Source organism: Homalodisca vitripennis, chromosome 8, assembly GCF_021130785.1.
Source record: "Homalodisca vitripennis isolate AUS2020 chromosome 8, UT_GWSS_2.1, whole genome shotgun sequence".
In the NCBI taxonomy this organism is placed as follows: Eukaryota; Metazoa; Arthropoda; class Insecta; order Hemiptera; family Cicadellidae; genus Homalodisca; species Homalodisca vitripennis.
In genome coordinates this window covers 110,605,441-110,620,413 of record NC_060214.1, presented here as the reverse complement: position 1 = coordinate 110,620,413, position 14,973 = coordinate 110,605,441, and positions in this window count along the sequence as shown.

The following is a 14,973-nucleotide window of genomic DNA, read 5'->3' as shown; positions in this document are numbered from 1 at the left end:
TCAGCAGCCAATAATGCTATTTCTTACAATACAATTATTATTCTACACTACTGTACTACTGCTAATAACACAACACCATTACTTACTGAATGCAATGATATTGCCAAAAAGCAAAAGGTTTTGTGTAATATTAACATAATTACTAATTTTACTACCAGTATTTGTAAGTAAACAGGACAAGCAAGTGTCTTATCATTCTTTTATCTTCGTTATCTACAGTATTGTTGGAGACTGGTCCTGTAAGCGGCTATCTCTGGTCATTTTTCTACACACCAAACATTTTGGAATGCAGTTTTATTTGTTTAGTGACAGTGGTGCGTGTTGTACTTTTAATACGAGTTTGGAGTTTTCAAATGAACACCCTGTATAATTCGTCCGTTAGGCTAGGCGGAGTAATATTGGTAATAAAGTATGTGGTTCTAACAGGCAAGAAAACCTAGAAGACAGAAAAATTTACGATTAAAATAGTCATGGATATTTGCCCAAGAAAATCCCAGAACATCAAAATTACCTCCATGTTGATAACGAAAGGTCCTAATTAGCGACACTAACGCGATAATTATGAATTGCGCAATGTGAAAGCTCTGTAAATTACAAAAATATAAGGATTAGTATACGATAATGCTGGTTCGAATGATTTACGATTATTAACAATAATTACTTATTATTATTGGAGAAAACAGCAGTAAAGTACCAATTTATAATCTTGTTGACAATATCTTGGGTTTTAATGAGACACGGTCCGTTGTTTAGTAAACAGCGGTGTTTCTGCTCTAATTATGTTGTACTAACAGAGGTTGCCTGTATTATTAAAGTGATCGCTAAGTGATCCTTGAGATAGCGGTCGCTATGGCTGTATTCCTAGTGATTCATAACGCGTATTGTATTGTACGGACTGTATTAATTGTAGCATTAGGGGCTAAACTTAAAAAAAATGATGGATACAATTAGAAAACTTTGGGGAATATCTAACAGCTTATACTTTTTGACATCATCAAAATGTTGTAGGGATGCCCTACAAATAAGGATGCCTCTCATTTAGTATTTCCAAGTGGTCACATTTTGAAGTTTGACTGATCGAAAATTGTGAATAAATGGAACCCAAGTAGGAAACTTGTGGAATACCTAACAGCTTCTACTTTTTGGCATAATTAAAATATTGAAGGGCAGTCTCCCAAAGAAGGCTGCCTCCCACTCAAAATTTCTAAGTGATAACCTCTCCTTGTTACATATAATTGGATAGTTGTCAAAAAGCGAAGGATTTTGGAAAAAAACGGAGATATTTTTTTCCAAAAGAATAACTTTTCTAAATGATTGATGTCAAAGTTTAAATTTCACGCATCACATAAAATATTATATCAAATGGATTGTCATGAACCCCAACATTATAAATTTATCTTACGAAAATAGATTTAAAAGAGATTAATATCGAATGTTAATAGAGACATTTGTGACAATAATTGACATTATTTATTGCTGGTTATTTGCAAACCATCATTTTTTTGAGTAATTACCAAACTAGAAGAACAAATTGGTTTATGACATGGATAATCTGACTTAAGTAATTTTCCGTGACAGTTTAGTCTTCTTCCTTCCACTTCTTTGATATTGAAAACAAAATCAAAATCTTTATGATCTCTTACAAAATTACTCAATGTTTGTTAAAGTACATTTTTAATCTGTCCCTTTTTTTACAAAAAATTGATATAACAACCCATAAGTTAACTAACTAAACCAAAGTCCCCACAGTATTTTAAGTTTTTCGAAGGAATACATTTATAATCATATATAAATATATTGTATGAAACAATTTATTATTTTATTAATTTGTGTCATAACTTTTTGAAGGATGCAATGAAAGTTTCAGTAATTAATTGGTTTGGAAGAGGTTATTTTAAAGTGTAATATATATATATATATATATATATATATATATATATATATATATATAGTAAAATATTAATGATTTTTTAGTTTCGCAGGATGGTCTCTTAACAAATTTTGAGTTGAAGTTTACTCGTATTTCATAATTTTGGGAAAAATCAAATAAAAATAATTTGGTATTTTTGAAATCAATTTTATTTCACTTTCAAAAACGAAGTATGGAAGGAAGAAGTTATTTCAACCCTTACAACAATCCCTTCACAATTTACGTACACAAAAGTAACCATTTACAAGTTAAAGTATATAACTAATTTAGTTCCACTCTGTGCAAATTTTCGCTACAAACTCGGCCGTTATTCTTTCAACCAATAACCAAACTACCAAACGTTCAATTTGAAGAACATTTATTAAACCACTTTAGAAGTGGTTAGCTAAAATTTCGAGTTAGTAAATTAATTTACTGAAATAATTTACAAGCTGTACTGCATAGAACAAATGAATTATTAAATTCCCAATGTTCTAAATCCGCATTGTAATATCTTCATTCTGCGCACCAACCCTATAATCTGTTGGACAAAGTCCCAGCAGGTCCACGTGCGACTAAGTATAGATTGGTTCTCCACAGGGTTTCAGTCGCCTTGGGGATTCCACGTGTACCACCGGTCGACCCCCTATGGAATTGGGTGTCCCAGGGACCTGACTATTCATTTGCATATCTACCTTCAACCCATAGGTGCTAGTGCGAGAAAATCCTTTATTGCATTGGGAATTCCTCTATAAATACAAATTGCACATTTTGGTTTTGCTTATATACTAATCATATTTACTTATCTATTCAACTCTGGAGTAGAAGAGGTAGTAAAAAAGGAAAGATGTCTTATTTTACCAGACGAAGTTAGGGCTAAGAAGCCCTCTCTAACACAACCTGGGAGTTATAGTAAGGAGTTCTGAATGAAGAAGGCAGTAAATTTTAATTGGAGTATAAAGCTAAAAGATCAGACAGCCTCAAATTTTCATGAACCGCTTTAGACGACCACGATTCTACTCTTAAATAACTGTGATCCTCCACCTCCTCCACGTAGTCATCTGGATGGGGCTGATGGAATTAAAAAAAATAAAGAAATTTTGTCTTTTAGATCAGGATAATCAAATATAAAGAATGATTTATTCAAGAATTACTCTTTATGCTATGTTTATACGATTGATATTATGGAGGTAGGTTTCATTTCTAATTACGTGCACAAAAATGGTAATTATCATAACTACCTGGTGTGATAAGCCATTCTGAAGGAAATTCTCCTAGGATACTCGCTTACCCATAGACCAGGGCAATCTTGAGCTCCCTCTGTAAAGAAACTTAAAAGATTATAAGTTTGGTACATGGCTACACCATATTAGAGAGACGTATGTACAAGGCTTCCGTTCACAACCGATAATAATGACAGATTATTGGTTGTATGACTGAAAGAAACACAGTCCCCTAAGGTTGTAGATGTATTCGTGGAAGAAGTCGTGGTGAAGAAAACCAAATGGACCGAGTCTATGCTTGTGTGGAAGTTGTTTGCTGTGTGAATCATATTTGATGGAGAGTATTCGATGAGAAGTTGTCTAAAACTCCTTGCCATTGAAAGGTTTGGGAAGCAATAACTGGTAAGCATCGAATAGATTTCTTCTTATGGACAGTAAATCCAAATCCAAGTGTCTCCATCTGACACAGATATGACATCACAGTTTAAGCCAAGCTTTACTTATACAGCACACAGCAAGCGGTTTTACATCGTTGAAGAAAGATTCTTTGGTGGCCATTCTGATACTCCACTGAGAATATATTCCTTAGTTAAAAATAATATTTAAAGTACACTAGAAAGCTCTTAGAGTGCATGTTCTTTCATCCATTTGAGAAGCTATTGAGGAAGAAATATCCACTTTAAAGGCAAGAGCTTTTTATTAAATGACAATTTAGGCGAAGACTTTTTGAAAATATGGATTTAATTCTTCTTGGAAAATAGCCTGTAACCGCCCTACATTTATTGTACGAGTTAAGTTATGTAAGTTCGCATTATTTAATAAAAATAAAAAAGGTCTAAAGACCGAACCTTGTGGAACTCCAAACACAATGCTGATCGTTATATGGGGTGTTTTGGTAGTTGACGTCTCTTTAATACTTCTTTTAAAATAGTCTGTAATTGCCGTACTGTTTCGTACGAGTTAAATTACGTATAAGTTCGCTATATTTAATACAAACAAAAAAGGTCTAAAGACCGAACCTTGTGGAACTCCAAACAGAATGTTTCGTTATCTAGGGTGTGTTGGTAGTTGATGTCTCTTTAATACTTCTTGTAAAAATTGTCTGTAATTGCCGTACTGTTTTCGTACGAATTAAATTACGTATAAGTTCGCTATATTTTAATATAAACAAAAAAGGTCTAAAGACCGAACCTTGCGGAACTCCAAACACACAATGCTGATCGTTATATGGGGTGCTTTGGTAGTTGATGTCTCTTTGATACCCAACAACAATGATAGGAACGGCATTACATATGTGTGCGGAGAATATCACCTCGAGGAATGATCAATTGTCCGACTCAGATTATCCTCGTGGCCCAGATGCGACACACCGCAGCCCGCCATAGCGCCCCGCCCCTCGCGTGTCCGTAGGCGGGTCTCTCCTCGGCCAATCCACATTAAGTCTGGCATGGCTACCTTGGCCGCGATAATTACCACAGAAACAGTCCTGTAATTGGCAAAATGTGGCCTTTTATTAGTGTACTTTGCATAATGCCCGGTATCAAAGCTATTACGCCCGGCTTTGAGCGAACAGAAATCGCTGTTTAAATATTTTAAATGCCTATCGTTTCCGGTTTTGTTTTTTCCGCCCCGAGAAAATCGTTTACGACGTCTCCTCGCCCATTCGTGTGCAGTCACCGTCTAATAAAAATGATAGCCGATAGCGACTACCGAATAATATTTAGTCGTTATAAATCTGCTAAACTGCATGCCTGTCGTCCCGGAGAAGTGACCTTTTCTTGACCTTTGTAGACGATGATTATCATAACGTGAATTATTGTAAAAAGCGTAAAGGTTGGAAGGTTGGAAAATAACGGTATACTTGTATTACATTTGCGCTGTAAAGTGGCTAAATACATTTTTCAAAAAGACAAGGTGGCACTAGTAAAATTATCCACTGTAATACATTTTATTGCTAGATTATAACAGCTTGACCTAACCTCTTAGACCTAAATTGTTTTCATTGAAAAACAATGTTTTATATAAACTCTTGCCACGTTATCTTTAAAAAGATCAGTGTTGGAAGGCGAGATTACTTGTTAAGCGTGCACTGCAATTTCAGTATTGTTAGTAGTGCAATGGTACGCTCTAAATCGAAATTATTTGTATAAGTCTCCCATGTACAAGTTCAATCTCAAAATAAAAACCGATTCTAGAATGTATGTGATCAAAAGAGAACAAATAAAAACCAAAATTTGAAATACTTAATAAGTATGAAAGATACTTTGACGTAAAACAATGTTTGTTGTAATCTGTAGTTGTCTTGAAAATCTATGAATCTTATATTTTAACTTCTTTATCCAATAATGCTTGTTTAATACTTGAAAATTCAGAGTTACAACTATTTCCACATTTATTTCCAAGCTAACAATTTAGATTCTAATTAATTTGCAGAATAGATGGCGGACTGAAATCAACCACATGCTCACTTCCATAGAATGGTGGTAGTTCTGCTAAAAAAACTAAACAGTTGTCATTTTTAAATGCTAATATGACCAAATTATCACAAAATATTCGTAGATTCAAAACTAATTTTATCTGAAAACTTAAACAGTGATATTTCGAAATTTAGGAGGGTATTGTGTATTGTAATGTAGATCACAACTCCAAATTTTGCAAATATTCTTGTATGAAATTTTGCAGACACCTGGTCCGAAGTCATCATAAAATATGAGTACAAAAAGGTTGTCTGGAACAGAAAACGAGGCCGCATAGATGTAGCATCCGTGTTGGAAAAGAATTTCCATGCGTGGATGGTCTTGAAAATTCGAGAGCTGGTTTGGGTAGATGTGTGAAAAAAGCTTATGTGATACGGTCAATAGAAGTACTGGCTTCGCAAACACTTCGAACTTTAAGTTTTTCGAAGACAACTTGGGAAATGTTTTTACTGAGATGCTCTTTTATCGTCGAGTTTCATTGGTGGTGAAGATTTTTTTTCCGACGGATTTTTTTGGTTTCAGACGCTCATGAGGGATGCGGATCACCCAAAAGATTTCTAAAAATAGGACAAAAACAACCTATATTATACTTCGTCAATTCCATTTTTACATCAGATTTTGTTACATCATCGATTGAAAACAAGAAAAGTCTCTTAAATTTCATCATGATTATTGACATAAGCACAAAAAAGTCTTGCTTCTTCAACGTATTTTTGACATTTTGCATGATGAACAACCTTTTATTAGTTGTTGAACAACACAAATTGTTAGTAACTCAATCTTTTCGACCTTATAACATTGTGCATATAACTTGAAAAAGGCTCTAGTTATCAAAAACAAAAAGGTAAGAACTCAATTGATTTGATTATTTACTGTATTATTCATTAAGATTTTATTATTAATAAGATTAATTAAGTTCTCGGCTTAATAACTACTATACAACACAAAATATTACTTAGGAATTTATAAACACTCGTAGGAATATGACTCCGTGGTAGAGATTGGCCAATTTTCTAACACATGCCATCACACTTGTACCGGAGGTGGGGATATAACTCAAAAATTTGTAAAAAATTTGAAAGTTTTCAGTAGTGATCGTTTTACCGTGATATACTATATATCGGTACAACCTACAATGTGAACTCCATGCTTAATCCCACGACTCCAACATTTTGGCTACTATTTTCTGAGATAGATAAGAAACTACTTTCCCTTTTGGGGAATAATAGTACTGTAAATTTGGACAATAATGTCTTAGATTGTTTTCTCTTAGAAACAAAGAAAAAAGTTGATCCATCGAAAAAAATCACAGTATTAATTATACTACATCGGCACTTTAAATATGGAATTGACTATTTTACCTCCTAAAAAAGTACGAAATTTATTTTATAAAAATCTATTTTTATTTTATTTTTTATTTTACTAACGGACAAACCATTTTACAATAAATTATGCAATAGCTGATACAAGCGATATGATAATATAAATACATAATAGAAAGTAAAAAGATTAAGTGTATAAACCGAGAGAATATGATACAATATCAATATGAAGTTTATAAACAAGATGTAAACAAAAATATAAATATAAACTATTGAAACATAAACAATGAAACTAAAAGATCTATTCTGCAAAATACATCAATTGGCAGCGAGCTATGAATTAATAAAAAATAGCTACTAATAACAATATAATATATATAATAATAAATACCAACAATAATAAACTATATAAAAGTGCAATAACAGGAATAAATAAGATATAAAATAATATATGAAAGCAACGACAATGAATATTAACAGCTAATAAACTATATGTATAATATAGCAATATGTATTTCTATTGCGTTCAAAATACTTTGGCACAACGTGCAGATAATAAAGCTATCAAATTCACATATTTTACAATTAATTTGGAATACCAACACGATTAGATTTAAAACATAATGATAATTCAGCTTTTTTTAATAAAATAAAATTTAAGAGAATTATCAATATTATAACACAATACAATTTGTATTATAAAATGTTATTCATATTAACTAATATCGTAATATTTTAATGTTTACATTATATTTTGTTATAAACACGTAATGTCACTCTTGTGATTTAACATAATGTGTGTGCCGTAATGTTTTGTCTCTAATTTCAATATAATTAATAATTAATTCCTAATCTTTCTAATGGTATGTATATTAACCAATTTAAGTTTTTTTTTCAAACAGAAATTTGGGATTACTAAATAGAGTACAGACTCTTTTGTAAATGACATATTCTAAAATTTTAATTTTAGATTTGTTTAATCTTATTAAGTTTAGCTAATAATTCATATTATTATATTAAATATGTATAATTATAATGCTACATTAGTGTACGAATTAGTCTGATAGGCTTTATTTAGCAAATAACGGGTATTCAGGCCCGTAGACTGTCTTATTAATTAGTAATGACATGTAATTGTTGATTCTTTTTGAAGCTTTTCGTTTAATGTTTGTTCACAACGAGTATGTAATTAAGTATTCTATAAACATTAGGTTCTGTTCTGCCAGTCGTGTTGGGTAAACTAATTGTCTGAAATGTAATAAACTATTCCGCTGTACTAACCCAGGGTGCGTGACACATGTATTGTGTGTTATTTCTATTTGTACCACGATATTAAGCTTGTTAATGGTACAGTGAAACTTGCAATTATACTCCGTACAGTTAATTATGCTCCTAATTACTATGGTGTCATATACCTTCCCGCGTTCCTTGACTAGTTACATCCTATCGTGGAAGGTCAAGAGCAACCTTTGAAAAAAAGAATGTCGTCAAAATGGAACAAGAATGTAAGAATATAAGAAAACAATAATAAGCATTCTTTGTTTGAAGTTTGTTTTTAATGGAAGGATTGTGAAGGAAACAGGATTTTCCGGACATTTGCCATCGTTCAGTGATACAAAAAAATCACAACGTTTCGGGATCTGCAATCTGATCTCTTCTTCAGGTAAATAACTAACCTAACACATAATTACAACTAGGTTAAATTAAACAAATCATACCAGAGCGTTGTGACACGCGTAAGTCAGGAATCACAACACGATTATGTGTTACGTTAGTTACTTATCTGGAGAAGAGTCTATATTGCAGATCTCGAAACGTAGTGTTACTGATTTTTTGTATCACTAAACAATGGCAAATGTCTGGAAAGATCCTGTTGCCTTCAATAATAAGGATCTTAATAACGGATATTATAATCTATAACAGTCATGTTTTAATGTTATTAGATATATTATATGGGATCAATAGACGTTCAACTTGTTCTTGTATTATTTTTTGAAAAAAATTAATAAAAAATTCGCGCGTTAAAGACAAAAAAATCAAGATTGAGTTAATTAAAATTTCAGTTTTAGTAAGCTATTAAGGGAACGAGGATACACAATTATAAAACTGATTAAGTGCAGTTACACGTTTAATGTTTCAAAATAAATATATAATAAAGAGCTTTCTGGAGTTGTAAAACTGTTAACAAACCAATTATTGTGGGAAAGGTTGCTAGTTATACATAAAAAAATATTATTGTTTTTATAACCATTAATATCATTTTTTGAGTGTTTATCATATTTTTATTTATTAAAATAGTATATGAAACATATGGGTGCTCCCGAAACATTTATGAGAAAGCAAAGCATTGACATATACATAGAGTTGATTCATTTCATATTTTTACGTTAATACATAATTATAACAATAAAGAAGCAAGTTAATAAATGACAATAATTATTTCCCAATGACAACAATTCAGGCAGATGAAGATGTTGAGCACACACGTATTTTAGGTTATAATACACTTCCTATCTCATTATTTATGTTATTTTATAATATAAAAAGGCCCAAAATGAGTAAAAAGCCTAGTTTTACTTGAAATCGACAGATACATTTTTTCGTAAGTAAAAAGTCTATCGTCAGCTGCGCAAATTTTGGTACAGGTCAAAATGGGGCTAAAAATATGAAATGGCAATTTGATTTCTCTGATTATTTTTTTCTGAGCTTTCTTAAAAACCGACCATTAAGTACATAAATAATAAATAATTATATCAGCGTCAAAATGTCAAACGTCAAATCATGATCAACATCAGTAGACTGTTATGACCACTTTAAGGGTCTGCTGACACCAGTTAGCTGACACCATTTTAACATTCATTTACGCGTCTGACGTTTAGTTATAAATGTGCAAATAAGAAAAATATGATCTGTGGAAAAATTGTCATTTCATATTTTTAACCCTTTTGGTACCTACCATTTTGACCTACACATAAACTGGTGCGGCTGATGATAGATATTTTAATTTAGGAATAAATAAATATATATATATATATATATATATATATATATATATATATATATATTTTATTATGTGCTGAAACATTTCAAAATGGTTCTCGGCTTCTGAATATTTATTATTTTATATTTTATTTGGTAGAGTAAATTATGACATACTGATCTTTGAAGGAAAAAAGTCTTTGTTGCCCATTGGTTCCCAGATATCTGATTCTCTAATATTTGTCTTGAAAGTTGCTGTTCTCAAAATTCTGCAAACCTCCGTATTCATTGAGGAAGAGGCTCTTCTTATTAGAAAAAAACTATTGTAGCAAAAGAAATACACAATAATTACTCAACCAATTAAAATTTAATGCGAGAGACATATCAACATGAAATATGCTATTCTATGGTTGAAATTAGAACAATTTGTAACAATATAAATGCACTTTAAAAGATTTATCAGCTAAATAAAACCTAATAAAATATTTCTACAATAAAGGTATAATATAAATACATACATTTTGGTTAAAGAATTTAGTTTGTAATTCGGTCCAAAATCATTTTCAGCATTTTATCTTCGTGTTTTTAAATATGGTGTTTTACAGGCGTCGAGTTCTTCTTGTTTGTAAACTAATTCAAGGTTCCAAAGATGTGATTTGATAAAATGTCCCTTCTCTCATTCCGCACTTGACGATGGCATCTTTGATGCTTAAAGCTCGAGTGTACAATTTAAATGTATTGAACAATAGTATAATTTTCCACTCCGTACTCATGCTTTCGAAGGTACTGAATTGCAAGAACCTGCCACGAGCGCTGCTTGAGTGAGACTCATCCCTTAAAGTCCAGAAATAAAGGTTGGCATTTGTAAAGTTTCCATATAGCCGCAGCCACGCCACCCTATCCCTATCGTTCAGAAACAATTAGAGGTCTGCGACAATAGGACACTCACACATTAGAGCCATCACTTCCACTCAGTGGCCAGATCCGGGTGTAGCGTGAACTGCGGGGCTCTGGGAGGCGACATTTGTGTCACCCGCACGATCCGACACGGGAGGAAGGGTGACGGCGCGTGCCTTCCACTCGGGCAACCCCGGCGATAAATAGCCGGAAAATTTATTCAATACGTCTGCAGGGCTGGCTGGGAGCTTGGGGACACACGGCCGTTACGTTTCCGCGGGCTTTGTCGTGTGAGATGATATTTGAAACTGACGATGCACTGCTTTTCCCCACCAAGGAGTTAAGGTCAACATTGAGTTTAACTCCACTCACCTTCCTTTTAGGTGAGCGTGTGGAATCTGACGCTGTCACAGACTTGACTCCTGGAATCCAGGGTCATGTAGTAGTATGAAGACGTGCAACAAAAGTCGGCGTCGAAGAAGCTCAAAATGAACTCCTTACTTCTTTTGACATCAGAGACACCTAAAAATGTGAATTTTATATAAAGGGTACGGACAAGTCAGTAAAGCGTTGCTCTACAGGGCGAGTGACATCGCTTAACTTTCAGTTTCCCTCTTCTAACCTAAAGTGTGAATGTTTGTTATACTTCAGTTCACCTTCCTGTCAGTGTCAGGACACTGACGCTGTCACAGACTTGCCTCCTGGAATATGGAGTCATGTTCGTCTGAACATATCTGACACTATCACAGACTGCCTCCTGGAGTCTGGAATCATGTTCGTCTGAACAGATCTGACACTATCACAGACTGCCTCCTGGAGTCTGGAATCATGTTCGTCTGAACAGATCTGACACTATCACAGACTGCCTCCTGGAGTCTGGAATCATGTTCGTCTGAACAGATCTGACACTATCACAGACTGCCTCCTGGAGTCTGGAGTCATGTTCGTCTGAACAGATCTGACACTATCACAGACTGCCTCCTGGAGTCTGGAATCATGTTCGTCTGAACAGATCTGACACTATCACAGACTGCCTCCTGGAGTCTGGAATATGTTCGTCTGAAAGATCTGACACTATCACAGACTTGCCTCCTGGAGTCTGGAATCATGTTCGTCTAAACAGATCTAAAAGTGACGCACACGATCTAAGTAAGCATGGTGGAGCAACCGAGTTTTCTACATATAACGTAGTTATGGTGGGAATGGTTGTTTTAATGTGAATGTTGAGTTCAGCTCCAGTTCACCTTCCTCTCAGTGCAGCGTCTGAAATCTACCGCTGTCACAGACTTGACTATTAGAATCTGGAGTCATGTTCGTCAGAAGAGATCGAAAAATGTCGGCGAAGAAGAAGCTCCAAATGAACTCCTTACATAGTTTCGTCATCAGAGACAGATTGACTATAAAGTATAAAATATACCGGTATTCCATAATAACACACAAATAACTTAAGTTGTTTTTTAAAACAATATTTTGTTAAATAAGTAAATATATGTGTCTGAAATAACGCATTTATTTCAAAAATATATTTTTATTGAGTGAATACATTATATTTTACATAGTACACATATTACATGTGTTTTTTAAATTTTGGTATGTTAAACTAAATAATTGGTACTTACAGCCCGCTATGTATGGGCATTTATAAAACAGTAATTAATATTTATTCATTTATACATTTATTCAATAAAAGTTTCACATCGTGTTTGCATTCTTTAACAGAGCTAAAATAAACTTATGAATTGTCACAGTCAACATAACAAATAAAAAGAATGAGAAATCAAACGTAAAAATTACACTTTTGCTCAAAAAAATTTAGAAATATAAATAGATAAAATTAAGTAGAATTATAAGGGATATTGATGAAGTTAAAAATAAGTTGGAGCTATATCATCACCGAATCTAAATTTTCCTGTCAGAGTGAAAAGGGCAGAACACGACTTTTTCAACGTAAATGGGGACATTTTATCAATACTTTGGCACAATTAAGTGGCCCGAACAACCTTTCATAATCTCTGAAATTGTGTAAACCGAGTTGTAAAAACCTCGCAATGTCGTAATGACGCCTCTGAGAGCTAGGAAGTGTGGGAGTGGCGCACAACTACCCCGAGAGTGGCTTGTTTATCAGCCCGGCACTTGCAGAAGACGACCATAATACAGCTGGTGTAAACTACGAGCGATGGTATACATTAGGTGACACTGTTAGAGCCGTGGGCGTTCTGATGTCTTCATGGCCTGGTGGACCGTACAGTATAATCAGTCTGCAGCTGGACTCCAGGCTGGAGTCTCCGGACCACCTGTTCTCCAGTACCGTACTGGTAATGACAGACTTCGCTAACTGTACAGCGACAAACCGTCCAGATACGATGACCTGATATGGTCGTTTGTCGAGAGTGGCGAATTACAGTCCTGTCGTTATCGTCCCCAGGGCTTTCAGCGTGGAAACTGGGATACTGCATCTCACTGCGTCAGCTGGTAGGTTTCTTTATTATGAAAGCACCTTTAGAAGACTCTCCTAACTGCCCAGGAAGAGTAAAAGGACAAGCCGGTGTTAAAATGGGTCAAGCCACTCAATGACGTCATCTATGTTTGGCAGCTAGAGCTACTACGTTATATTATTCTGAATCATTAAAATGTTTATACTCTTTAGTCCTAACTGGGAAGGTCTTTTTAAAACGTAACTAGCCCACAGTTAAAAAGTAATCTCAGAAAAACAAGTTTAGCTAAAGTTGTATATATTATACGAGATGTATATATTTATAAACGAAAAAAAATTATGTCAAAAAGTCTTTGCAAATTTGTGTTAATGCAACAGCATTTTGAGTTTTATAATTAAAAAAGGGTAAAAAAGAAACTAAAAGTTGTTTTTAGTCCATAATTTGTAATGGGTGGAAAGCTCCTACAGCAACGTAACTAGCCCAGATTTAAAAAGTTTCAGAAGCCTGAGAACTCTCAGAAAAACAAGTGTAGCTCAAGTTGTATATATTATACGAGATGTACTGATAAACAAAAACAAATTATGTAAAAAGGACTTTGTACCTAATACTTTTAACAATTTGTATTAATGCAACAGTATTTTGGGTTTTATATTAAAAAAGGGTAAAAAAGAAACAAAAATTTGTTTTTAGTCCAAAATTTGTAATGGGTGGAAAGATCCTACAGTAACGTAACCAGCCCAAATTTAAAAAGGTTTCAGAAGACAGAGAAATCCCAGAAAAAAAGTGTAGATTAAGTTGTATATATTATACAAGGTGTACTGATAAACGAAAACAAATTATATAAAAACATCTTTGCAAAAAAGTTTAACAATTTGTATTAATGCAATTGTATTTTGTCATTTCTAATTAGAAAAAAGAGTATGAAAAACAAAAATTTTGTTTTTAGTCCAAAATTTGTAATGGGTCTACTGTGCGCGGTGAGGCGGTCAACTTAACCACACAAAATTTCGGTGGATGCAAACTTTGAAATTTGGATTGTATTCATTACTTTTCTGAGTTTTTCAGGGCATTCGAGCCAAAATGTGAAAGATGTGACTTGTTAGTTTGCGCTGAGGCGTTTCCGATGGTCATCACTTCTTCGACTGTACCGGGATGTTTCTTTTTCCAATCTACAGGAAGATTTTTTCCCACTTTTTTTCTTTTGCAGGTCATTCTTATTTTGCATCATTCTTTAAAAATAAATACTTTTGTCACCTTTAGACCACATTTCGAATGATATTGGAGTTCGAGGATTCTCCCTACATCAATTTGGGAAGCTCTGTATAGAATATCAACGCACATAACCTTCAAAATTGAGTCAATTTATTTTTCTGAGGAACCGAACTGTACCTTCTCCAGTTAGAATTCTCAGCGCTCAACTTACAAATTATGTATACAATTGAAATATCATGAAGTTTTCATTAACATAATAAAAATTCTACTTTTTCAAGCAAAATAGGTGGTGGTTTTTCATGAGATTAGTAATCAACTGTTTACAAGAAATAATACTGTAATATCAAATTACAAACATATAGGGTATAATATTTACACAGTTCTAAAATGCCTTTTGGATTGTTGCATTGTTTCGGTCAGCTCTGTGCATCACGGTCTTCGTAGTGTTTTCCGGATCGTTCAAAAACATGGGTTCACATTTTAAGAGCTTAGCACTCCGTTATTTTCTGTCCTTTCTTT